This window comes from Microtus oregoni, unplaced genomic scaffold, assembly GCF_018167655.1.
Source record: "Microtus oregoni isolate MIOR12 unplaced genomic scaffold, Mior012 000047F_ref0000412, whole genome shotgun sequence".
NCBI lineage: Eukaryota > Metazoa > Chordata > Mammalia > Rodentia > Cricetidae > Microtus > Microtus oregoni.
The window spans coordinates 5045569-5071584 of record NW_024543221.1 but is presented as its reverse complement, the minus strand read 5'-3'; the positions used below and the strand labels follow the sequence as shown (position 1 = coordinate 5071584).

The 26016-nt window shown below is 45.5% G+C and overlaps 1 protein-coding gene and 1 pseudogene across 1 annotated transcript in view; one reads left to right on the top strand and one right to left on the bottom strand.

Moving 5' to 3' along the window:
* Nucleotides 1–364: 364 nt before the first annotated feature.
* LOC121435785 lies at nucleotides 365–21406 on the bottom strand (annotated as a pseudogene).
* The window catches only part of LOC121435840 (epoxide hydrolase 1), a 32446-nt gene continuing 27620 nt past the window's right edge, over nucleotides 21191–26016 (top strand). Inside the window, exon 1 of the mRNA XM_041635338.1 lies at nucleotides 21191–21320. The gene's annotated coding sequence lies outside the window, so the exon portion shown is untranslated. The remainder of the gene's footprint in view (nucleotides 21321–26016) is intronic.

The window sequence follows — 26016 nt, the reverse complement described above, 5'->3', positions numbered from 1 at the left end:
AAGAAAATTTAAAATAAGTTTCCTTTAGTACCCAGGTAACCAATTGTAATAAAGGAAGAAAAAGACAAAGAAACAATAGATATTGATACACTGCGATTAATACCTTAAGTTATTAGTTATCTTTAAGGTAGAATTGTGACAAAATCATATAATAGAAACGGGCAGTTTTACAATATGCTTGCAAAATGGTAGACAAGAGTGAGCACTCTCTCGGGGATGGTAGTTGAGTTCTGTGACAGAGTCAGGCTGACAGGGAACCAGAACAGCTTTTTGATATTATGGAGATTAAAACTCTTCCTGGACAGCTTCTGAGCATCACTGCTCTTAATTTTAATAAGGAAATAAATAGACATCGTCAGTTATTTTAAGTCTTTGCAGAATTTGCTTTGGCTCTGAGAGTGTTTCTCCAAAAGTTACTTTCTTCTTGAAGCCTCTTCCTCCTTGAGTAGGGACTTAATATGTCATCCATCACAAAATCATACAGTACTTTGATCCAGGAGCTGTGATGGGGGAGTTTATCATAGTACTCAGCTGCTATTTTCCTCTCCTGGAAGTGAAAAACACAGCAAGGTGAAGAGTGGGTGTTACTGAGGCCTCGAGACAACAGGTGAGTGTCTGACAGACTGAGGGACAAAATACCGAGCTAGCCAAAGGGCACCACCTTTGCTCATGGTCCTCCAGACTCCATGCAGGTCTTTATGAATAAAGACTACAGATCACAATCACATGAACAACTCAGTTTCAGAACCCACACTCTCTCACAAACATTGATTCAAAAAAATATTGGCAAATCGAATCCAGGATCACATTGGGAGCATCATCCACCATGATCAAGCAGGTTTCGTCCCAGAGATGTAATAAGAATTACAGTTACTATATTTATATCTATTTTTGTCATGATTAAGGAAAACTATAATTATTACTATCTATTATGCAACTCCATTAGACTCCAGAAGGATATAATATTACCTCAGCAAACAGAAAGTTCATTGTAAGCAACTTCCAAAGTTGCTGGAAGCAACTTCCAGAATTGACAGAGACATCTCACTGCCTGGACAGTTACCCAAAGTTCTTCTGTACCATTGGGGCATCCATCTTCAGCCCACAGGCCCATAGTATCCAGCAGACTTTTCCATAAAGCAGGAAATTTCAAAGAGTTCCACCTATATTGGCAGTTTGTCAGTCATTTTCTTTTGTGTCCTGCAGAATGTCTTGCAGACTCTTTTATGAAGCAGGAACTCTGAAAGACTGTCTCACCTTTAGGCAAGTTCAGTACTCATCTCTCTGTGGGTCCTGCATGTCCAGTTTACACAGCATATCAAAAAGCAGTCTAGGCAAGAGCAGTTTCTTGCCCAAATGGCTAGCAAACTCCATGAGGAGTCTCTTTGATGCCCATCTTTTTCTTGAAGTAGACTGGTGCTTCCAGGAGCAGATGTATCTCACTGTCATGAAAAGTCCTAAATTCTTTTTTTTTTTTTTTTTTTTTTTGGTTTTTCGAGACAGGGTTTCTCTGTGGCTTTGGAGCCTGTCCTGGAACTAGCTCTGTAGACCAGGCTGGTCTCGAACTCACAGAGATCCGCCTGCCTCTGCCTCCCGAGTGCTGGGATTAAAGGCGTGCGCCACCACCACCCGGCAAGTCCTAAATTCTTAAACATTTTAAATGTCATATTCTGAATGTCTCTGAAAAATTTGAAGAATACCTATCTAACTGAAATATATCTCTATATATCTAGAAAACCTAACTAACAAAACTACAAGCTTGACTGTTATAGATGATTATCTATTAACCTATATTTCTTAATCATACATTATATTTTTAAATGAGCTGCACAAACACAATACCTTAATCAAGAGCAGAAATATACATATTGCAAAATTGATCTTAAATTTGTATCAATAAACCAAGATCTATACCAATGTAAATCTCTATATCATATCCCCTTTAAATGTAAATAAACATTTATAAACAATATTTGGGAATATGGGCATAGTTCTCTCCAAACTGCTTCCTGCTTTTTGTTGGGCAAAGTATTTTGGGAGGTGTTCATAGCAACCTTTTAGAGGATTTTGGTGCATCAAACCACATTAGTCTGGAAGGATTCCATAGGTTCTCATCCTCTGTGAAAACAAATGAAGAACCTCTTTTCCAAAGCAACATATCCTTAGACTCAAATTCTGAGGTCAAGATACCTTTAAAGTATATATGTTGTTTACTTAACTCCTTCACAGTCAAAAAATTCAAAAAAACACAATAATATACATAATCCAGACTCTCTGTGTATATTTCATCTTTACATGGCTTATTTGTTTTTACTCTATTACTTTTTAATATTTATTTTATAGTCTTTACTCCTTTATTCTGTGACATTTGCTCAATTATGTTCATGGCAGCATTGTTCATAATAGTCAGAACCTGAAAGCAACCTAGATGCCCATCAACTGAAGAATGGATAAAGAAAATGTGGTACATTTACACAGTGGAATATTACTCAGTGGTAAAAAGCAATGACATCGTGAAATCACAGACAAATGGATGGAACTAGAAAAAAGCCATCCTGAGTGAGGGAACCCACACCCAGAAAGACGAATACAGTATGTACTCACTCACAAGTGAATATCAAATATAAAGCAAAGGATAACCAGCCTACAGTCCACAACTCCAGAGAAGCTAGAACTCTTGTTCAGAAACAGAAGGAAGCAGACACAGAGATCCACAACCTGCCCCTGTGCCAAGATCCCAGAGAACAATCCAAGAGAGGCAGGAGTGATAATATGAACAAAGGGGTCAAGACCATGATGGGGAAACCCACAGAATCAGCTGACCTGAGCTGGCGGGAGCTCACTGCCTCTGGACTGACACTGGGGAACCTGCACGGGTCTGAACTAGGCCCCCTGAATGCAGGTGACAATGGTGTGGATTGGGCAGTCTGTGGGGCCTCTGGGAGTGGGACCAGGATCTGACCCTAATGCATGAACTGATTTGTAGAGCCCATTCTCTCTGGAGAGAAACCTTGCTCAGCCATGGAGGGGAGGGCCTTGGTCCTACCTCAGGGAGGTGATGAGACAGATTTAGCTTACTTCCCAGGGGAGGCCATACTCTCCCTGAGGACAAGATGGGGGGAGGGAGGGGAGGTAGCAGGAGTGGGAGAACAGAGGGAGAAGGAACATGGATTTAATTAATTAATTAAGAAGGAAGACAGCATGAAGGGAGAGAAAGGGATGCCCTGGGGCTTAAGTCAAGATGCCTGACATGAGCTAAGTTTTCAGTATCAGGATGGCTACAGAAAGTTACACATATCTTTCTATGTGGCTTATTTTGGGGAAAAAAAAACCCATGTGTTCAGAGGATTACTACTGGCTTAGTCTCTAAGGAAGACCCACTTAAAAAAAAAACATAAAAGTTCTAGGCTAGAGAGATGGCTCAGAAGAGTGTCTTCCAATATTGTAGAAGACTCGAGTTCAGTTCCCAGCACCCACATGGCAGCTCACAACTGCCTGTAACTCCAATTCCAGGGGATCTGACACCCTCTTCTGGTCTCCCTGAGCACAAAACACACATGTCGTGCACATCCATGTCTGCAGGCACTCACACGTACACAGCAGAGGTCAACAAAAGCCACACTAGAGATTCAGGGCAGACTGACACCAAGGAATCGGGCGCTAGCATCACATTACCCTTGTTCAAGGTTGTGCTCATACAGGTAGGTGCTGCTTTCCTCAAATACTTTGTTCTGAAAACGTTAAGCCTGGTAAACAGTGGAGAGAATAGTCCAGTAGCCCTCATGGGCCTTTCGCAGGGGTGCAGGGGTGTCACAGTTCCCCGGGACAGTTGCCCACCCTTGTTCTCCTGCTGGACCTATTGAAACTAAGTTGTGACCTCATGCAAGAGCTCCAGAAAAGGTAACAACAGAATTATTTCATGCCTTGTTATCTCAACAAGTGTTCCTCCAGGTTGTCACTCTATAAACCAGATTTCCACATTCCATGCCTGGTCCAGTCTCATTCACCACCGTTCCTGCATGCCTGCTGGATCCCTGCCATGAGGATCACGGGCTAACCCTCTGGAACTGTGAGCAAACCCCTAATGAAATGCTTTCTTTCCTGAGCTGCCTTGGTCATGGTGTCTCCTCACTGCACTAGAATGGATGCTGAGAGGCCTAACCAGAGTCATTTACTGGACAACAGACTTTACACATCTCCCAGTACTTCTGGACCTTAAATGTAACCACTAAGCCTCAGGATCTAAAAGCGTGTATCCTTAGTAAATACTGGCCTGTTGGGCACTAGATGTATACTACACTTAGATTTTCATTTTAATGAGCAGCTTTGGTTGATAAAATATGCTAGCTTTCTTTAAAAACAATTAAGTGAAGACTGATTTGGATTATACAACTATTAGGAATGAAAATATTTACAAAATCTTTCACTTTCCAGGGGCAGGTTTTTTCCAGGAACGTTGGGGAAGTCATGGTGTTCATTATGATAGCCCACATTGAAGGTCAGCAGATTCAGAGGCCCATAATATGAGTATGTTTCGTGTCCCTTTAAGAACATGTAATGTTCGGCTATGAAATGCCCAGAAATGGGGTGCAAACCCAGGCCAAGCAGGGAGGCTGCCAACATGTAGACTAGAGATTTAATTCCGAAAACATAGTAAACTATGACGTCAAAAGTGATCTGGGTCACGGTATTGATGATTTCTAGGTAGGAAATTGTTTTCAGGTTGATAAATAGAGGACGAAAAATCACAAATTGAGGCTGAAAAATAATCCAGACAAGCTTCCTGAGTGTAGTGCAGAAGAACCAGCCCTCAAAATCGGTAGGAATATCCACATCGATGCCATCAGCTCCGAGGTATCGATGATGGTCCATGTGGTATCTCTTAAAGGAAACTGAATATGGAACTCCAATAGGGAGGTTAGCAAATATTCCAAACCAGCGGTTCCACAGCACCCTGTAGTGGCCAAAGGGGGAATTGTGGGAAATCTCATGGATCCCCAGAGTCATTGAGGAGTGGTTAATGGAGCTACCAAAGACATAGGACCAAAATAGGACCCATTTCCTCTCCAAGTCTTTCACTAAGTAAAATTAAGCCAGCTGGGCAAGGAATATCACGGATATGATCCAGATCAGGTTGGGGTCAGGTTGCACCAAGGATTTTATCTCTAGATATGTTGCAGTAAGAACAGAACACACAACAGCATGATCAATGGAGATTAGTGTAATTACAATCATAATCTATCAGGTTTCCATGACATGGTGGCAGAGCAGCTAGTCATTAACATGTAGACTCACAAGCGGGACACCTTCCTCTAAACATACACAATTGCTAAGTAAAACCACGCCGAAGACCCAATGATAAGATCACTAAACTCAGAAGAAGACATTGAGGTGAATCTTCATGACCTCTGTGGTTTCTTATGTATCCTTCTTAAAGGTATTAGTGCAAAAAGGGAGAAAAGTAGACTTATTAAAATCTTTTCTTGGGCTGGAGAGATGGCTCAGAGGTTAAGAGCACTGGCTGCTCTTCCAGAGGTACTGAGTTCAATTCCCAGCACACATGGTGGCGTACAACCCAACCATCTGTAATGAGATCTGGTGCCCTCATCTGGCCTGCAGGCATACATCGAGGCAGAATGTTGTATACATAAATAAATAAATAAATCTTTAAAATAAATAAATAAATAAAAATCCTTTCTTCTGGAACAGAAACTGTGCTTTGGATGTAAAAGAAATAAATAAATTTAAAATAAAAAACCAAAACAATCTTTTCTTCTGCTAATGATGCTATTGAAAAAGTCAAGACTATTCAAAACCCAGGGAATCACATCTGGAAATGGTCTATTCGATAAGAGATTTTACATAAAATAAATAAGGAACTTTTAAAACGTGTACAAATAAGTAATAATCCAATTTAAAGACTGTAAAATGCCTGAACAGGTATTTCTCGAAGAACACATATGTGATGGCTAGTCTTGGTTGTCAACTTGGCTAACTCTGGGCACACCTGTGATGGATTTTTCTTGGTTGGATTATTTGAGTTAGAAGATCCATCTGAAATCCGAGCCAAGTTTTCTGGTGGCAGCCCACATAAAAGGACATGGGAGGTTGATGTTCATGGCCTGTGTTGCCACCAGAGGCCACACAGGCCTGGGGTCTAGTCAGCCACCAGAGATCATGTTGGTATCCAAGGGCCATGTTGCCACCTGGGCCATACTGATGTGGGTGCCCTGCACTGACTCCAGGCCATGGTGAGACATCCAGGCCCGATCTGTTGCCGAGGGCCATGTCTGAGTCCGTGGCCCTACTGCAGCCTGGGTCAGTCTTGATCTCTGTGGCCCATGTGAACAGAGGGTGCCACAGGAACCATGGGTGTTGAAATCTGAGGCCGGGGCAGAGCCGGCACCTGTTGTTGGTTGTTTTTATTCCTTTGCTCTTTTGGGGGCCTGACACACAGCTCCCAAATAAATACACAGAGGCTTATTATTTCTTATGAATGCCCAGCCTTAGCTTGACTTATTTCTAGACATCTTTTCTGAAATTATCCCCTCTACCTTTTGCCTCTGGGCTTTACTCTTTCTCTATTCTATATGCCTTTGTTTCCTTCTTACTCCATTGCTGGTTATGTAGCTGGGTGGCTGGCCCCTGCTGTCCTCCTCTCCTCCTTTTCTTGCTCCTCCCTCCTCTCTTTCCAGATTTCTCCTCCTATTTATTCTTTCTGTCTGCCAGCCCTGCCTATCTTTTCTCTTGCCTCACTATTGGATGCTTAGTTCTTTACTAGACCAATCAGGCGTTTTAGACAGGGAAAGTAATACAGCTTCAGAGAGTTAAACAAACACAACATAAAACAATATAACACATCGCTGTATCATTAAAATATTCCCCACTATAAGCAAATATAATGCATCTGAAATTAATATTCTACAACAGGCCCCTCCCTTAGCTGGCCCTGCCCCTCACTGGCCACTGCAGCAGAAGAGCTGGCACTGTTCCTCATGGAGCAGGCCTAACAGCATGGGCATACAAGAGTAGGCTCTACCCCTCGAGGTCCCAGTGTCCCAGGCTGATCAAATCAGCTGCCACCCAGACTGACATCCAGGGCTTTGAGTTGGCCCACCCCAACATCTACCCTATCTATGACCTGCCGGAGTGTGTGAAGGAACTGGTCCTACAGAACCATAGTGGCAGGATCTTCATGACTCGGGCCAACAGCAGGATACCCGAGAGGAGTCTCAGAGAGGGTTCAGGATCGATGGTATACCAGAATCTTGTTGCACGAGTTTTAATTTGTCTTAATATCACATACCACACCCTGCCTCATTGGCCTAGCATCTCTTCATGCACGGCCGGGTTGGCAGGTACTTGAACTGTCTGTCTGTGATCCGCTGCCTACACTTCTTTGGTGAACCTGAACCACAGGACCTGGAGCCTGTGCCGTAGCTATATTCCCAGCTCTCCACCTGGCCTCTGCCCTCCCATACAGACATCTTGGATCTTCCCTTGAATCTCAGAGTCAGGGTTGTGTGACCCAGGGAGGGTTGTGTGAACCTGCTGTGCTTCCTGTAAGCTCTGCAGACAGTCCAGGGGATGCAACTTCTATTTGCTATCACCAGTAGTGGGGTGGACTTGCACGTGATGCGGTCGCCATGTTCTTGTAAATAACCCGTGCCCATCCTCCTGTAAGGCACCCCAATAAATATACTGGATCACTAAGAGAGACATGTAGAGTTGTTTCTTTGATCTGTCATTAATGCCCTAAGTGGGGTGATCTCCAGGAATAGCCACACAATAGATTGTCAATGTTTTTTTCTTCTTTTTTATGATCACTTCAAAATGATTCAGCTGAAACTAATAATGGTATGGAGAAGGACTAGCCTATAAGAAGCTTTGTTAAAATTTACTTATAGAAGAAAAATTCCTATAAACATTCTTTATTTGCTTCAACCAAATCTAACCTCAATAATTTTTGTTCTGTATTCCTGGACATACATAATGAGTGATTATTTCCCAATAAATAGCTTCTCTTTACTTCTTTCAAAATGTATCACTGGGGGCTGGAGAGATGGCTCAGCAGTTAAGAGCACTGGCTGCTCTTCCAGAGGACCTGACTTTATTGGCAGCTCCCGTCTGGTGATTCACCCTTCATAATTCCAGGTCTAGAGAAAGGATGACCCCAAGCTACCAAGGCACAGTCTACACATTTGACTAAGAAGAATGGGAAATGCCTCTGCTCTGGTATTATACCTCCTTGATTCCTGACGGCAGCAATGCCACAAGGTGGTGTCTGATGATTAGACAAGAAACTGCTGTTCTGAAGGATGGGATAACTCGGTTGTCTCCAGTGGATTAGTGGCATGTGCTCTCCGGTGCAGAGGACCTTGGCAAAACCTCTGAGGAAAATGTCTAATGGTGTCTTTATCACTCAAAACCTAAAAATGCCACGTTCTTGTGGAATCTTGTGTGACCTGGAGATTTCCAGGTCAGTCTGAAGGCTCATCGTAAAATGTGGACACAGGTTGAGGGAGCAAGACACAAAGAGACAGAATATGGTGTTTTGGATGAGACGTCCCCCACACTCCCAGCCATGTGAAACCTTGTTCACCAGTTGGTGGCCCTATCTGGGGAGGTGTGCTCTTGTTGGAGGAAGTATGTTACTAGGGCTGTTGTGGAATGTTTGTACACTGTGAAGATGTGTTGCTGTGATTGGTGTAATTAAAAAAAAAACTGAATGGCCAATAGCGAGGCAAGAGAGATAGAAAGGATTTCTGAGCAGAGAGAGGAAGAGAAAACAATCGATGCACATGGGAGAAGCCAACGGAACAAATCGGATATGGGCCAGAGGAAAGATGACCGAACCACGTGCTAGAACGTAGATTAATAGAACTGGATTAATTAAGTTATAAGAGCTAGTTAGAAAAAAGCCTAAGCTAAGACCAAGCTTTTATTATTAATAATAGGTCTCCGTGGCTGGGTGGTGGTGGCACACACCTTTATTCCCAGCACTCAGGAAGCAAGGCTGATGGATCTCTGTGAGTTTGAGGCCAACCTGGTCTACAGAAAGAAGTCTCTGTGTTGTTATTTGGGAGCTGGTAGTACAGAGAAAGACTCAATTATAGGATTTTAGGTTTCAAAAGCCACTTGCCATTTTGAATTCACTCTCTCTGCTTGCTGTTTGCAGCTCAAGATGTGATCCCTCACCTTGTAGCTTCTGGCTCCAGTCACCGAGACTGCCTGCTGCCACACTTCCCCAGGGCCTCTGGAACAGTAAGCCCCAAATATACTCTTCCTTCTCTAAGCTGCCTTGGACATGGTGTTTATCACAGCAGCAGAAAAGTAACTAAGACAATTAACGCATGAAAGGACTCCGTTAGCAGAAAGGCTGGAAAGCCCTCCACACCAGGGATGCACGAAAGGGGCAGAGCTCACACAAGAGCAGGAGCTACAGGGGAGAAGGCAAGTGCTGGGTGTATGGCCTTGCTGTATGAAGGGTCGCCATGCACACCCTGGGTCACATCTTTGCTTCAGACCCTGGCTCTCTAGCCAACTTCCATTCTAGAAAATACCTTTCTCCTTAAAACATGGTCTCTATTTCCATCACTACCTATGTATCCATGATCCAGTTATTTATTCTTGTCCCAAGAACCTGGAAGTTGCGGCTGGAGAGATGGCTCAGAGGTTAAGAGCATTATCTGCTCTTCCAGAGGTCCTGAGTTCAATTCCCAGCAACCACATGGTGGCTCACAACCATCTGTAATGAGGTCTGGTGCCCTCTTCTGGCCTGCAGGCATACACACAGACAGAATATTGTATACATTAAAAAAAAAAAAAAGAACCTGGAAGAAGTCTCAGCAGGTGCTCTCTGAACTCAGATCTGTGCCTCTAACAGGCAAAGTTGAAGAATAAGACCCTCATGAAACTCAAGAGCTGATGGGGGCGGGGCTCTTAAATAAGAGGTGGTTGGATTCTTGTGATGGGAAAGTGGAATGGGGCCTGCTAGGAAGAGGACCAGGATAATCGATTGAGGCTGGGAACAGGGGCAGGAGGGCAAAGCATGAATGAAGATGTGATCATGAAACCCATTTCTGTGGCTAATTCTACTACATAAAGAGACTTCGCCTCTGACAGACAACCCAGGGCTTTGCACGTGCTGGGTGAGAAGTCTACCACCGAGTTATGCCCCCATTGTCTCTATTACCTCTGATAGTCTCCTCCCGCTGTCTGCCCCCACTTTTGTCTTTTCCTAACGGGGTTCTCAGCATGTTGCCCAGGCCAGGCTTGAACTCCTGAGTTCATGTCAGCCCTTCTACCACCGTTTCAATGTTAGCTAACACCACAGGCGTGTGTCATTGAACCATTAAGTATTTTTTAATTTTGGTTTAATATTTACATGATTTAATATTTATTTTTTATTTTGTTTTAATGCCATATCTTTGCTGCGTAGGTTTCCCTTAAACAGGCAAACCTTCTACTTCAGGGTCCCAAATAGCTGGGAATGTAGGAATGTATTACCATAGTTAGTTCATTTAATATTTGTAATTAAGAACACAGAGAACTGTTGGGAGGCCAATAGTCTTTGCAATTCATTTACATATTTGTGTTTTGGAGAATGGATGTAGACAGATTTTTCTTTAACTGCCAGCTCACACACACACAAAAAAAAACCCAACATGGAGACTTATTATTAATTATAAAATCTCAGTCTTAGTTTAGACATGTTTCTAACTAGTTCTTATAATTTAAGTTAATCTTTTAACCTACATTCTTACACATGGCTTGGTTACCTTTACTCTGTACTGCCCATCCTGCTTCTTCTGCCCCTGGCTGGTGACTCCATCTTTCTTCTTCCCAGAGTTCTCTTAGTTTAGAAGCTCGGCCTATATCTCCTGCTTAGCTATTGGCCATTAAGCTTTTTATTCAACCAATCACAGTGACATATCTTCACACAGTGTAAAGGAATATTCCACAACAGATGGGTAGACATTTTGGGGTGCCCTGAAACAGCAATCTCCAAGTCCCTACCACAGCCTTCCTCTTCCTCTATTCCGGGTGGGGTAAGTATGAAAACACCCAGTGCTCTATCCCTGTTCCTTCTTCCAGGTCAAGATAAGCATGAGGTTCAGTCAAGACAAATGTAACCTGGAAGGAGATGGCTGTAGCTTCTATTGGAATAAATGTCCTTCCTAATTTAAGGAAAGGTCTATTATGGATTGAGTATGAAATGCCCCCTGCAGACTGGAGTTCTGAAGGCTTGGTTCCCAGTTGAGGAGACTGTGGAAACTTTATGATATAAATTTACGTCATTAATAGTTTAAAGTTTTATTTTGGCACTAAAGGATCTTCAATTTAAATCTTCAACTCAATTTTTTTTCTTTTTCTTTTTGGCTTTTCGAGACAGGGTTGCTCTGTGGCTTTGGAGCCTGTCCTGGAATTAGCTCTGTAGACCAGGCTGGTCTCGAACTCACACAGATCCGCCTGCCTCTGCCTTCCGAGTGCTGGGATTAAAGGCGTGTCAACTCAATTTTTTTAAAAAATAGATTTTTCTTTCTTTTTTGGAAAATAGATTTTTCTTTTCTTTTTTTATTTTATTGAACTATATATTTTTCTCTGCTCCCTTCCCTTCCTCTCCCCTCCCCTTCAACCCTCTCCCATGATCTCCATAATCCCAGTTGACTCATGAGATCTTGTCTTTTTCTACTTCCCATGTACATTAGATCCATGTATGTCTCTCTTAGAGTCCTCTTTGTTGTCTAGGTTCTCTGGGATTGTGATATGTAGGCTGCTTTTTTTATTTCTAAAAGCCACTTATGAGTGAGTACGTATGATATTTGTCTTTCTGGGTCTGGATTATCTCATTCAATATGATGTTTTCTAGATCCATCCATTTGCCCGCAAATTTCAAGATGTCATTATTTTTTTTCTGCTGTGTAGTACTCCATTGTGTAAATGCACCACATTTTCCTTATTCATTCTTCAATTTTGGGAGATTTAGGTTGTTTCCAGGTTCTGGCTATGGCAACAATGCTGCTATGAATATAGTTGAACATAGTTGAGCACATGTCCTTGTGGTATCATTGAGCATTCTTTGTCTATATACCCAAAAGCTGGATCTTGAGGAAGGTTGTTTCCTAATTTTCTGAGAAATCACCACACTGACATCCAAAGGGGCTGTACCAGCTTGCACTCCCACCACCAATGCAGAAGTGTTCCCTTTACCCCACAACCTCTCCAGCATAAGTTGTCATCAGTGTTTTTGATCTTGGCCATTCTTACAGGTGTACGATGGAATATCAGAGTTTTTTTGATTTGCATTTCTCTGATGACTAAGGATGTTGAGCATTTCTGTAAGTGTTTTTCAGCCACTTTAGATTCCTCTGTTGCAAGTTCTCTGTTTAGGTCTGTACTCCATTTTTTTTTTACTGTATTATTTATTCTTTTGGTGACCAATTTCTTTGAGTTCTTTGTATATTTTGGAGATCAGTCCTCTGTCTGATGTGGGGTTGGTAAAGATCTTTTCCTATTCTGTAGGCTGCTGTTTTGTCTTGGCGACTGTTCAGTTATTTACCCCTCTTTTTTTTATAGTAAGCATTAGGCCATAGCAAAGGAATCTTTACAATATTGAGGTGAAACTTAGACACAAATTGCCCTTCTTTGCAATTTCCATTAACAGAGTTTTTCAGTTAAACTAGTGTTTGTATTTAGTCCACGGCTTTTCCCTGGCATTCCTGGATAGCGCTTACCAAGGCTCTGCGCCTCCCCTGGCACTGCCAGTTTCGCATAGCAGGGAAGAATCTGGGGACAATAAAAAGCCAAAAAGTCAAAAGTCATGTAAGTTCCATCATTTAAAAGTTATCCCAACTCACATCAGTTTCTGGTCATGAGTGGGCAGGGGGTCATCGAAAAGCTGATCCTCAGTTTGCAGAGGGCCGCTTCAGTCTCGCAAATAGAGCTATGGGTTGTAAAGCGGAGTAATCCAACTTGTTTGTTTGTTTGTTTGTTTTGTTTTGTTTTTTTGTTTTTCAATACAGGGTTTCTCTGTGTCGCTTTGGCTTTGTTGCCTGTCCTGGAACCAGCTTTTGTAGACCCAGCTGGCCTTAAACTCACAGAGATCCTCCTGCTTCTGCCTCTTGAGTGCTGGAATTAAAGGCGTGTGCCACCACCACCTGACTGAGTAACCCACTCTTAATAGTTAACCCTTAAGCTGCTGAGAAAGCTGCTGACAGTCTGCTCTCATTCTCCTAGGCTTACAACTTTATATTTCTTTATTTTTACAGTTTTATTTCTGGAGTCTACATTTTTATATTCTTATTGCTGGACTCCCATAAGAAAGGCCCCTTCAGCTCTGCTTACAGAGTCTTTGGCCTACACTTAATAACTCTGCCACATCCCTCCAAGAAACCAGCTTTGAAGCTAAAAACCGCATGGTCGAGGCTTAATCACAGAAACAACCGCATTTTTTGAAGCCAGCTTTCCTTATTAGTTGCTTCTCTCTAGGCTACGATGAAATAACTGGCTGAACTGCTCACTGAAGGGAGGAAAGATTATTTGGGGGTGTGGTTTAAGGGACGCAGTCTGAAGCCGGACATGGTGGCACACGCAGGCTTCCAGCACTGGGGAGGCAGAGGCAGGCAGACAATCTGTGAGTTTGAAGCTAGCCTGGCCTGCTTAGTGAGTTCCAGGATAGCTAGGACTACACAGAGAAACCCTGTCAAGGATGCAGTTCATAAAGTCAGGCCAGGCATGGCCGCTGAAGTGGACTTGTGTTGTGACAGTGGAGTTTGCCCAGATCTGAGCTCAGACAGCAAAGAGAGACCCAGAGTCAAGGCCAGGCTATGAACCTCTAGTCACCCACTGTATTCGATTTGGCTTCATTTCCTAAAGGTTCCACAACCTCTTTAAGGACCAAACATTCAACACAGAAACCTATGGTGGACAATTTACATCCAAATCATAGCAGGAGTCCACGGCTCAATGGGGACTTCCTTCCAGGACACCTAGTCAGCCGGACTACTGAGTGCAGGTCTCTAACTGCTGGGGGCAGTGAGGGGCAGCATCCTCTCTGGCCCATATTCCTTGAATTCACCTATCCCAGTGAAATCAGAGGCTTTCCCTCCCTTCCGTTATGATGACCTGTGACCCATATGCTCTGCTTGGAGCTTCAGTCTGCAGTAGAGTTCGGGGGTAAGTAGGCGTCTTACCCTGGATTATACAATTTAAAGTTAGTTAATGGAGAAATTTTATTAACGCTAGCGCTTGAAAACAGTATACCAAACACCAAGAAGGAAGCCAGAAAAAGTGTAGTGTATCATCTTATGATAGGGTATGGATGGATCTGAGCCTGGGCCAGGACTCAGCTGCAGCTGGGGATGGAAGGCCACTGGGTAGAGTCTGGTTCACCAGCCTCTGCCAGTGGTAGCTCTTCCTCCATAGCCAAAGTTGGCTGTGTTAGAATCCAAGTGGAGCCGTTCCTGAAGGGTCACAGAATCCAGACGATGATGGGACTCAGCCGTCAATGGTAGAGGTACATCCACCCCCACCGTTCCTAGGAGGTCTAAGGTCATAGCTGGTAACTCTCTGAGCTGGCATAGGGAGATTGTCTGTAGATCTAGGGGTCATAGGATATGCTACCTTCTCTGTGACTGCGGGAGGCAGATGGACCTCTCTGGTGGCTGAGTGTGATGCCACAGCTGGAATAGGGCCTTGCTTGGCTGTTTCTGCTTCTGGTGTGTGTATCTGCCTACAGAGTAAATGTAAGGCCTGGCTTCCCAGAAGGAGGTGTTGCTCTCTGAGCATGTGTAGGCAGAGCCTCTTCCAAACGACAGCATGCAGGCAACGTGATGCCACACAAGAAATTGTCTCTCTTGGCTACTTCAATTATTTGGTTTACCTCCAAAATAATGAAGTAGGCACTCTCTCAGCTGACATGGTCTGACCCCCACCTGAAGGTAGTGCTCTCTCAGCTGACATGGTCTGATCCCTTAGCTGGAGGTAGCTCTCTTTTAGCTGATGTGAGCCAAATTGTTTAGCCATGGAGAAAGAAATTGTGTCATTTGCAGAAAAATGGAACTGGAGATCATTATGATCAGTAAATCAAGATGAACACGTATGGTATGTGTCCTCTCATGTGGAGTAAGTGAGAGAGAGATATGAAGGAAGGGTTATTGTTTCTGTTAGGCCCCAAGGAGGGGAGATAGGTATAGATAGTGGGAGAATTATAACCAAAGTACTTTTTATATATGATTGAAAATGTCATGATGAAACCCATTGTAATGCAAATTAACACACATTAATAAAAACATCCAGAAAGCCATGCGTGGTGCCACATGCCTGGAATCCCAATACTCAGGAGAATGAGGCAGGAGGATTACAACTTGGAGGCCAACCTGACCTTGAGACTCTGTCTTTAAAAAGGAAAGGAAAGCAATGGATTTGAGAAAACACGGTGGGAAAGGAAAGCAATGGATTTGAGAAAACACGGTGGGAAAGGTTTCATTGTGCTCCATTTGTCCGATGTTTAGTTAGGGTTCTGGGATGCATGAGTTCACACAATACTCCATAGAGTTGGCCTGGTCAGGATCCCCTTAAATACCTAAAACTAATTAAGAACACTAAGACACTTTTTTCTTTTTGTATTTTTGAGACAGGGTCTTTCTATGTAGCCCTGGCTGTCCTGGAACTCACTGAGTGACCAGGCTGCCCTTGACCTCACAGAGGTCCACCTACCTCTGTCTCCCAAGGGCTAGAATTCCATCGTAGGGATTCCATACACCTGACTAAGGCACTTTCCTGATTAGCAGCATATCGAAGGTTATTATTTTAACTTATAGAGAGAACATGGCATTATTTTACATTTTTTTGCCAATCTTTTAATGTCTGGCTTAAGAGGAGAATGATGCATTCTGTATCTATCAGTGTCTTCGGTCTGTTATGAAAACTACCATGAACAAAACTACAGAATAGAACCTTGTTTTGTTCACCATGAAGTTGGGAAATGAAGTATTTTCATGACAGTTTCACACAGACATTGCATTTTATACTTCATTGAACTTTATGAGTGACAGGCTCTTCTACCAGTTGTTGGGTGGGAAAGAGTCACCATGAGAACAGTGGGAACAACACAGCAGACTGGATGTGTCTGGGGGTTGTGGGTTTTAGGATGTGTTTGTTCGGAGAGTCGGCTCCGCAGGTTAAGAAAGCTGACTGCAAACAATGCTGCCATGAACATAGTTGAGCATATACTTTTGTTGTATGATAGGGCCTCTCTTGGGTATATTCCCAAGAGTGGTATTGCTGGATCCAGGGGTAGGTTGATCCCGAATTTCCTGAGAAACCGAAACACTGCTTTCCAGAGTGGCTGCACAAGTTTGCATTCCCACCAGCAATGGGTGAGTGTACCCCTTTCTCCACAACCTCTCCAGCAAAGGCTATCATTGGTGTTTTTTATTTTAGCCATTCTGACAGGTGTAAGGTGGTATCTTAAAGTTGTCTTGATTTGCATTTCCCTGATCGCTAAGGAAGTTGAGCATGACCTTAAGTATCTTTTGGCCATTTGAAGTTCTTCTGTTGAGAATTCTCTGTTCAGATCAGTGCCCCATTTTATAATTGGGTTGATTAGCCTTGGAAACAACCTAGATGCCCTTCAACGGAAGAATGGATGAAGAAAGTATGGAATATATACATATTAGAGTATTACTCAGCAGTAAAAAACAAGGACTTCTTGAATTTTGCATACAAATGGATGGAAATAGAAAACACTATCCTGAGTGAGGTAAGCCAGACCCAAAAAGAGGAACATGGGATGTACTCACTCATATTTGGTTTCTAGCCATAAATAAAGGACATTGAGCTTATAATTCATGTTCCTAGAGAAGCTAAATAAGGTGAATCCAAAGACAAACACATAGGCATCCTCAGGAATATTAACCTTCATCAGGCGATGAAAGGAGACAGAGACAGAGACCCACACGGGAGCACCGGACAGAAATCTCAAGGTCCAAATCAGGAGCAGAAGGAGACGGAGCACGAGCAAGGAACTCAGGACCACAAGGGGTGCACCCACACACTAAGACAATGGGGATGTTCTATTGGGATCTCACCAAGGCCAGCTGGCCTAGGTCTGAAAAAGCATGGGATAAATCCGGACTAGCTGAACATAGCGGACAATGAGGAATACTGAGAATTCAAGAACAATTGCAGTGGGTTTTTGATCCTACTGCACGTACTGGCTTTGTGGGAGCCTAGGCAGTTTGAATGCTCACCTTACGAGACCTGGATAGAGGTGGGCAGTCCTTGGGCTTCCCACAGGTCAGGGAACCCTGATTGCTCTTCGAGCAGATGAGGGAGGGGGACTTGATCGGGGGAGGGGGAGGGAAATGGGAAGCGGTTGTGGGGACGAGGTAGAAATCCTTAATAAATAAATAAATTTAAAAAAAAAAAAAGAAAGCTGACTGCTGTTGCAGGGGACCAGAGTTTGGCGGTTCACAAACATCTGTAACTCCAGTTTCAGGGGATCCAACGCCCTCTTCTGGCCTCTGTGGTCACTGCAGGCATGTAGTGCACTTACCAACAAGTAGGCAAAACACACACAAATTTTTAAATAAAAATTTTAAGTTTATTTGCTTGGTTTTGTTTTTTGAGACAGGATCTAGCGAAACAGCCCACGCTGGCCTCAAGATCACTGTCTCCTGAGACCTGAGCCTGTGGGATTGCAGGGCTACCACCACGCCTAGCTCAAGAATGTCTTAACCTGTCTGGTGATTAGATTTATATTGCTATTGCACAAATCTATCTATCTATCTATCTATCTATCTATCTATCTATCTATCATCTTCCTTCCTTCCTTCCTTCCTTTCTCTCTTTCTTTCTTTCTTTCTTTCTTTCCCCTTCTTTCTCTCTCAAGGTTGAGTCTTATTTTACTCAGGCTGGCCTTGAACTTGTGATCTCTCTGTCTCAACTTCCCAAGCATCTGAAATTCAAGCCAATACCACTGTGCCAAGCTGGCCTGGGTTTCCTTTGGGGACGGGAAGACTCAGGAGGAGTTCTGTGATTTTTATCCAAATTGTCACCCACACGTTTCTCGAGTCTGTGTAAACTTAGGGTTTCAGCAACAGATGTGTGAACTGACGACATGCCTGCTCCAAGGTATCATTAGGCAGAAGGTTTTCGTTGTAGATATGCAGGAGAGTACAGCCAGAGGCATATGAAAAAGCCCAGAACAGAGAGAGAAAGCAGTAGGCCAGACATGGCCAGCAGACTGGACTTAGCCATGAGAAGAGAGGAAGGTGGTAAAGATCTAACAAGAGAAAGGGAACCAAGAGAAAGGGAACCAAGAGAGAAGGGACCAAGAGAGCTCATGGCCAAAATAGCAGAGTTATAAGGGAATGGGGGAGGGAAACCCATGAGCTGGAGAAGTTTCGGGTCGGGATTGGGGTGAGAGGAGCTGAGAAGGGTCGGGATGTCAACATGGACTCTCTAACAGGTACTTGTGAAACTGAGGGAGCCAGGAGGCCAGCATGCACTTTGGTGTGCTCACAGACACCAGAGTTAGCCCTCAGCTCCAAGTTTCTTCTGGACCTGAGTGTGCATGAGTCAGCTTTCCCTCCACAAACAAGAGCTTGAAGTAATCAGCTTATGAAGAAAGCAGATTTGTTCTGATTTGGAATTTTAGAAGTCTCAGATTTTGATTTGTTGGCCTTGCTTGGGGCCTGGAGTGACACATCATGGCAGGAGCACACACTGGAGAAAAAAATGCTCAACTCATAGTCAGGGAATTGGGGTGGTGAGGATGAGAAGGTGGGGGTCCCATGATTCCCTTCAGGAGCATGGCCTGCTGACCTCTCACTAGGCCCCACCTCTTACATAGCACCTGCATAGTAACAGAGCCTCCACCACAGGAAAGGGGGGGAGGGTGTTTAAGATCCAGGCGGAGGCACCTGGGTATTCTAAAGCACATGCCAAGAAACAGCCTCTTTCTTTCTTTCTTTCTTTCTTTCTTCCTTCCTTCCTTCCTTCCTTCCTTCCTTTCCTTTCCAAACATAATCTATTCTAGCTGTGACACTATCCATTCTCTCCCTCACTGAGCTTTGGGATGGCTTCTGAGCAAACACACAGGAAATCTGTCTGAACTTCTCCCCGCTCTGATGAACTCTCTGTCTCTCCTGTTTGTTAACCTCCTTCATGTAAACTAGACTTTGAAGCCTCTTGCACCACATTAGAGTTCATGGCCTGTGGGTGACAGGCAAGAGGGAGTCAAGGCTACCTCTCTGCTTTGGTTTTATTGCTTTTCAACTGTGACTTTATTCAGATGTAGTGCACATATCATAACATATACTCTGTTTCTTTATTTGTTCATTTTTACCATGCTGAGGATCCAATCTAGGGCCTTCTGCTTGCCAAGCAAGTGTCCTACTACAGAGCCACACCCAGCCCCTAAGTTTATCCAACACTGCGGTTCCGTGGTGTCCTAATTGGATTTTGTTTTCTTTTGTCAATTGACACAAGCTGGAGTTATCTGAGAAGAGGGGACCACAGTTGAGATAAATGCCTCTGTAAGATTGGCCTGTAGGCAAGCCTGTGGAGCTTTTTATTAATTAGTGATTGGTGTGGGAGGGCCCAGCCCACCCAGAGGGGGCCACCTCTGGGCACATGGTCTTTAAGAAAGCAGGTTGAACAAGCCAGGTTGAGCAATCTATTAACAGTGGCCTCCGTTTCAGCTCCTGTCCCCAGGTTCTTGCCTTGTGTTCCTACCCCGACTTCCCTCAGTGCTGGAATGAGACCAAAAAGCTATAAGCTGAACCAACCCCTTTGTCCCCAAGCTGTCTTGGGTCATGGTGTTTTATCCCAGCAATAGGAACCCTAACTACTAAGACAAGTGGGTTCAGCATGTCCTCATGACGGTACAGCCATCACCTGCAACTAGTGCTGGAAGCTTTTCTTCTTTCTTTCTTTCTTTCTTTCTTTCTTTCTTTCGGGGGGGCTTTTAAAGATGTGGTTTCTCTGAGTAGTCCAGGCTGTCCTGGAACTCACTCTGTAGACCAGGCTGGCCTTGAACTCACAGAGATCTGTCTGCCTCTGCCTCCCCAGTGCTGGAATTAAAGGTATGTATCACGACTGTCCAGTGAGTTAGAATGTTTTCGTCCTCACTGGCTTAGGAATAATAAATGTGCCTGCTTTGGTGATTGGCAAGAGACAGAGCTCTTATGGGAGCAATTTGGAGGGAGGCTCAGGTTCTTCCTGGACTGTGCACTTTGGAGGAGGCCCGCAGGTGTGAGAAGGTATATGTGTCGGATGCTGTAGAGCTGAAGTACCAGGAGATTCCATGTTTGGAGAGAGGATTGGCAACATGCTCTCCAGGGGTTCCACGGTGGTGGGAATGAGTTGACTGTGTTCAGTGGAGGGAAACTGCCCTCCATAAAGTGGGGAAGGTTTGGGCCATGGTGAGCAGCGCAGAAGCCTGGAGCCAAGGGTGAGAGGTGAAAATTTAGAACCCTGCCCTCCAATGTGTGCAGAGGGATAAGCCTGAACCTCCTAGCAGGCCCCAGCAGGCTAGGCCCTCCCTCGCAGTGGTGTACCTGGTCATCCTGTCAGTGTGCCCACTGAAGCACGTAGAGGCTATTGGCTAGTCTTAGGAGCGCAGCAGAGGTGACGACGGGGGTCTGGGCAGGCTGGCCAGTGGAGAGCAGGTTAGCCCCAAGGGTGCCAGGAACTGTGGTTGGCATTTCTGCTTGGGCACCTTTGCCTCCTTCCTCGCTGTGCTGGCCTTTGCTTGGCGTCCCTGTCACACCTCACAGTGTGTGCTTAAAGACAAGGTTTTTTTTTGTGTGTGTGTGTGTGTGTGTGTTTATATCCACACTTCATTCTTTAGTTTATTTACTTGAATTTTCTCTGTGGTTCTGAGAATGAACCCCAGGGCCTTGTCCATGCAAGACAAGCACCCGACCCCCCAAGCTTATCCCCAGATTTTGGTTTTGTTTTTAAACTTTGTTCACATGCCAATTCATTTATAAAATAATTACAACTGCTCTCTAGAAAGGTGAGAGAAAGGGTGGGAGAAAGGCTGTCATACCTGACCAGTTCGGCTTTTGGGTTTAGATTCCACAGGCTGCAGACTGCCTGGCAAGGTGAAACCTTTGCTTGGTGCTCAGCAAGCCACGGCCGCCTAGGCAACTCGGGGGTGGAGCCGAGAGAGGGGTGGGGCTAATAGGGGCGGGGCTAACGGGCTGCTGGGGTCCCCGCAGCTCGAGTCCGGCAGACTTGCAAGAGGAGCTGGGGAGTGGAGGGAATTGCACACCTGCGGCCGTCGGAGCGTGAGCGCGATCCTAACCGTAAGCTCCGGGGACAGCGGTGGCACCCCAGCCTGAGAATTGCTAGGGCTGCGTTTAGCTCCTGCAGTTAAATGCGCTTCCCCCATCCCAAAACTGATCCCCGGCGTGCTCTAGGCCATGCCTTCTCGTCCTGCGCCCGACGCCCCATTCCTCCCCACCCCTTCCCTGGGCCGTCCGGTGCGCTTCGGAAGCAAGGGGTGGGTGTTAGGCCTGACAGCGCCGCTCTTTAGCCCTCTCGCTCGGTCCCCCACAGGTGCAGGTTTGTCCCTTCGGCTCCAGGCTCGGAGCTTATCCAGGCACCAGCCCCGACCCTGGTGGCGAAGGGCGCTAGCGCTACAGAGACCCTTTAATTTCTCCACTCCGCACCTCCCGCTGTTTAAACTTCCAGCGGCCCAAAGCAGGGGTCTCCTTGCCGGCGCTGAGTTGGCGGGATCAGGCCGGAGGTGGAAGCATCGGGTAGCTACGCGCAGCTCGCCCGAGACTAGGATCGCGCCTTTGCTAGCATTCTGCCGCTGCTGGCGAGAACTGTTGAGTTAGACTTTTGGGGTGTTTTGCTTGCTTCTCTGCCTCTGAATTCGGCCCTCTGAATTCGGGGTGATCTTAAAAAAAAAAAAGCCACAGTGCTCCAGAGGATAACATTGTTAGTGTGATAGTAGCTTCCTTCCTCAAGAGGAGCCTTTCACTGGCTGTGCCTGGTCTGACGTAGCAGAAGACGAAGGAGGGAGGGAAAAAAAGCATGGGCGTGTTCAGCAAACAGTTTCCATTCCCAAATACCCACACGAGGAGGGCCACGTGATGGCTGCCTGTGTCCCTGTTGAAGTGTCTCCAGTGGGGCTCTGCCTAGGGACCCGGACGGCTGTTCATACCCTGCCCTACACCCTGGGAATGGCAGGGGGCGTGCTTTTATGGGACGAGCTTTTGGACGAACAACAAGCACAATCCAACCCAGCACCACAAAATAAACAAGTATATATTTGTACGCTTTAAATTGTATTAGAAGATGATGTGTGCGGTGGAAAACAGAAAAGTATTAAAAAGAGAAAAGGATTGTTGAGTGGAAATCGAAGGCCTCACAGAGGCAACATTTCATCACTCCTGAAGAGATAGAAAGTCACTTTGTGTGTGGGCGGGGTGCTGCACTAGACTGAAGAAAGAACGCCCAGGTCCTGAGGCAGGAGAGTACGCCTCGTGTGGGTGACTTTTATGTCCTCGTTTGCAGTCTGGGAAGAGTGACCATTGTCAAAGAGAGGGCCCCGAGCTTTCTGCCGTCCTGATTCCAAGACAAGATTTCCCCTAAGCTCTTAACTGCTCAGAAAGTCAGCTGTGGGAGCTTCAGCACTGTTTCTAATGTTCCATGTTGTCTGGTGTGGCTGTGCCTGCCTTTTGGCTGTTCCTAACACACCCCGGCTGTCCCAGAAGTACGGGGTGAGCAGAGTGAGGGATTTTTAGTGAAAGTTGGGAAAGTGTGCACCTCCACCAGACCATTTTCTGCCTAGTGCCCAAGTGGTGCCTTCAAAAAGCCTGTCACTATGAGCAACATCCTACCTGTTCTCCCATTACAGAGGTGCCGGCATGCCCAGGCATAGCTCCTACCTACCTGGTGCCTACACTCTTTTTTTTTTTCCCCTAGCATTCTGGCTCAGGCTCAAGAATTTGAAGGGCAGAAGCTGTCCAAATTCCATTTCTTGATTCTTGTTCTGAGACCTGAAAACATGGAACACAGCCTGGTTGTAGAGGATGGGGGACAATAGAAGTCAAGGACAAGATTAGAGACAAGAGGGCCTCTACTCAGTCCCACTTCCTGGGTCACCTGCAGGTGGTCATCAGGCCAAGCTAGTGATGAGTCTTCAGTGGGCTCTGCTGATCATCCTGGGAAAAGGTCCCCAAGAGGAAACCAACCTCTGCTCAGAACCTTCTCCTACATGACGGTACCCAGTGCAGCGGGGAGACTGGGTCCCCATCTCCATCACGTAATCAATTACACAAACTGGGTCAGAGAAGCACTTGCCCTGCTACCAGGATTTATTGGCTTTCTTGAGGGACATCACAGTTCCTGCTTTCTGAGCAGAGGGCAACTGTCGTCCCTCTCAGAGTGGCCTGCATGCCCTGCCACCATCACAGGGCTGGAGTGGCATCTTCTCTCATGGCCCAATGCCTGCCTTCCCTTTGCTGCCGCTGGTCACCCCCACTTCCCCAGAGAGCCAAGTCACTACACAGCCACACCCTGCGTGCTCTTCCAAGGCCTGGGGAGCTCACTGTAGGGGGAAAGTGTTGTTCCAGTTGTGTTATTGAAAAGGCCATACAGAAAATTCTCTAGCTGGGCCGCCAACAAGCAAGACGCCTCATTACGGAGTAAGAAGCAGGAGTCTTTGCTGCCTTTAGCGGTGGAGAGACTGGTGAGCAGCAATGCAGTGTGGACATCTCTTTGGCACTTACTGGTTAGATTATTAGGAGCAAACTTCCTCTCTGAATTTTAAGTGCTCTTGAAAACAGAGGGAAATCCCCTTTATTTCTTAGGTTATAGTATTGCATGAGGTGATAATGCCAAAGTCTGGCTGTCGGCTGCAGCGAGGACACAGCTCATCAGTGTGGCCTTTCCTCTCCCTCCTTCCAGGATATATTAAGATCTCTGTTGCTCTTGGCCTAGCTGTCACTGTGTTCTCCCTGTCACAAAGGGGCCAGGGTGATCTCTGTTCCTTGATGGCACTAGGTAGGATGGCGGTGTTATTCCCAGAGGAAGACGCCGCAGAACAACGGTGGTGCCCATCTGTCACATAGGACAACCATGAGACCCGTCTCATAGTATAGGTGGTACCTGTCTGTGTGTGAGGGCCATTTCAAGAGACAGTCCCACCTAGTTTCTTGGTGAGTTTTGAAGTCAACCTGTTCAAAGGATTTAGATTAAATATGTCTTAGCATACCTATTTTTATCAAAACTTTTATTTAGTATCTGAGATTATGAAGTGGTTTATGGGGTTCATTGTACACCTGTTTGTCGATAAGAAAGGAGTATTGATTTTTTTTTAAAGCAGGCCAAAAAAGGTCAAAGGAGTTCTTACCATATGTCACAAGGAAGTGGAGACACATGGTTTCACTGTTAAGCATGGTTTGGTCTTATTGTGAGGGTTTCTCTCAGGATTATAGCCTCTTGTAGGCAGTTTGAAAATTCTTGGCAAGATACTTCACGAGATCCTGGGGGAAAGGGGCTCCTTTATTTCTCAGTGTCCCCTTATTTTCCCTGTCTTTCTACTGCAATGTCACAATCCAGACTCTCAGTGAACTTCCTCTAGACCGTGGGTGCCGAGCATGTGAGCATCCCTGCCATGGACACCTTTGCCTGGCTGTAGCCTGGCTGGCTACAGTTTGCATTGTGACCCGGGAAGGCTATGGGGTGCCACAGTCATGGGTAGGGGGTCCCAGTGCCTCCATGGGCCATCAGAGAGTCACAGGTAAGGAGCAACTTGTATAAAGAGGACGTGGCTGCTCCAGGGTCTGGGTGAGCAGAAGGTTTCTATTGTAGATGTGAGGGACAGTACAGTCAGAGGGACAGTACAGTCAGAGGCATCAGAGCAGGAAGAGAAAGTAGTCAGCTGAACGTGGCCAGCAGGCTGGACCTGGCCATGAGAGGAGAAAAAGGGAGCGAGTGAGAGAGGAAGACAAAAGAGAACCAGCAGAGGGAGAAACTGAGTGTGAGACCTAGAGAGAGCAAGAAAGAGGAGAGAGAGAGAGAGAGAGAGAGAGAGAACAAATGAGAGAGAGAGAGAGAGAGAGAGAGAGAGAGCGCACAAATGTTCTCCCGCATAGCAGAAACAGCAGGGTTATAAGAACAATGCGTAGCTGCAGGGAGGGAACCCGCTGGGGACAGTTAGCATAGGGGAGGGATAAGAAGAGTCAGGGTGCCAGCGAGCCTGGAGACCAGCATGGGCTTTGGCATGCAAATAGGTACCAGAGAGGGTCATTAGTCCCTTGGTAGAGGGGAGCAGGCTTCACTAGTGCCTGAGGAATGCTGGCTTTATCTAACTAACCCCCAGGATTTGAACCTGACACAGCTATTGGCTTGTCTTCTGTCCACTCTACCCAGAGCTGGCTCTCCTGCAGAAGGAGAGACCATGACTGTTTGGAAGGCTGGCTCTTAGGTAGTACCAGACATATTTCCAGAACCAAACCCAAACTCCTTTCTGGCAGACAGGGTTGGTGTCTGAAGTAGAAGTGTAGCCATGGCCCCATGCTGATGCCCCGTGAGAAAGATTTAGAAGTATACTTCTACCCCTCCCTGAGGTGGGCTACAGACTGCCGTCTCGTTTGCATTTTGTCTTGATTTTTTTCTTTACTTAAGTAGACTTATGTCAGAAGAATAGACTTAGGGACAGAGAACCCTGCAGGCCCCAAATAAGTAAATCTTTCCTCTTTGAAAAGCAGGAGGCTCTTTAAGACTTGCATATTCTTTAGCCAAGACTTGAAATTAAAATCCATCTCTAGAACAAAGAGCAGAGGCAGCCTACGTTCCCTTGACCCTGGGAAAGGACAAATAAGCTTGTCTCACTGTCGGGTCCAAAGGAAGCTCCATTTCCCCAACTCCTGGTGGTTAGACAAAAGTCAGTGTTCCTCAGGAACTTGTGAAGCCTGTTCCCCTCTGCCGAAGGAGCCAGTTCCCTCACCACTGCAGAAGGAACAAACAGCACACCAAAGTGCATGC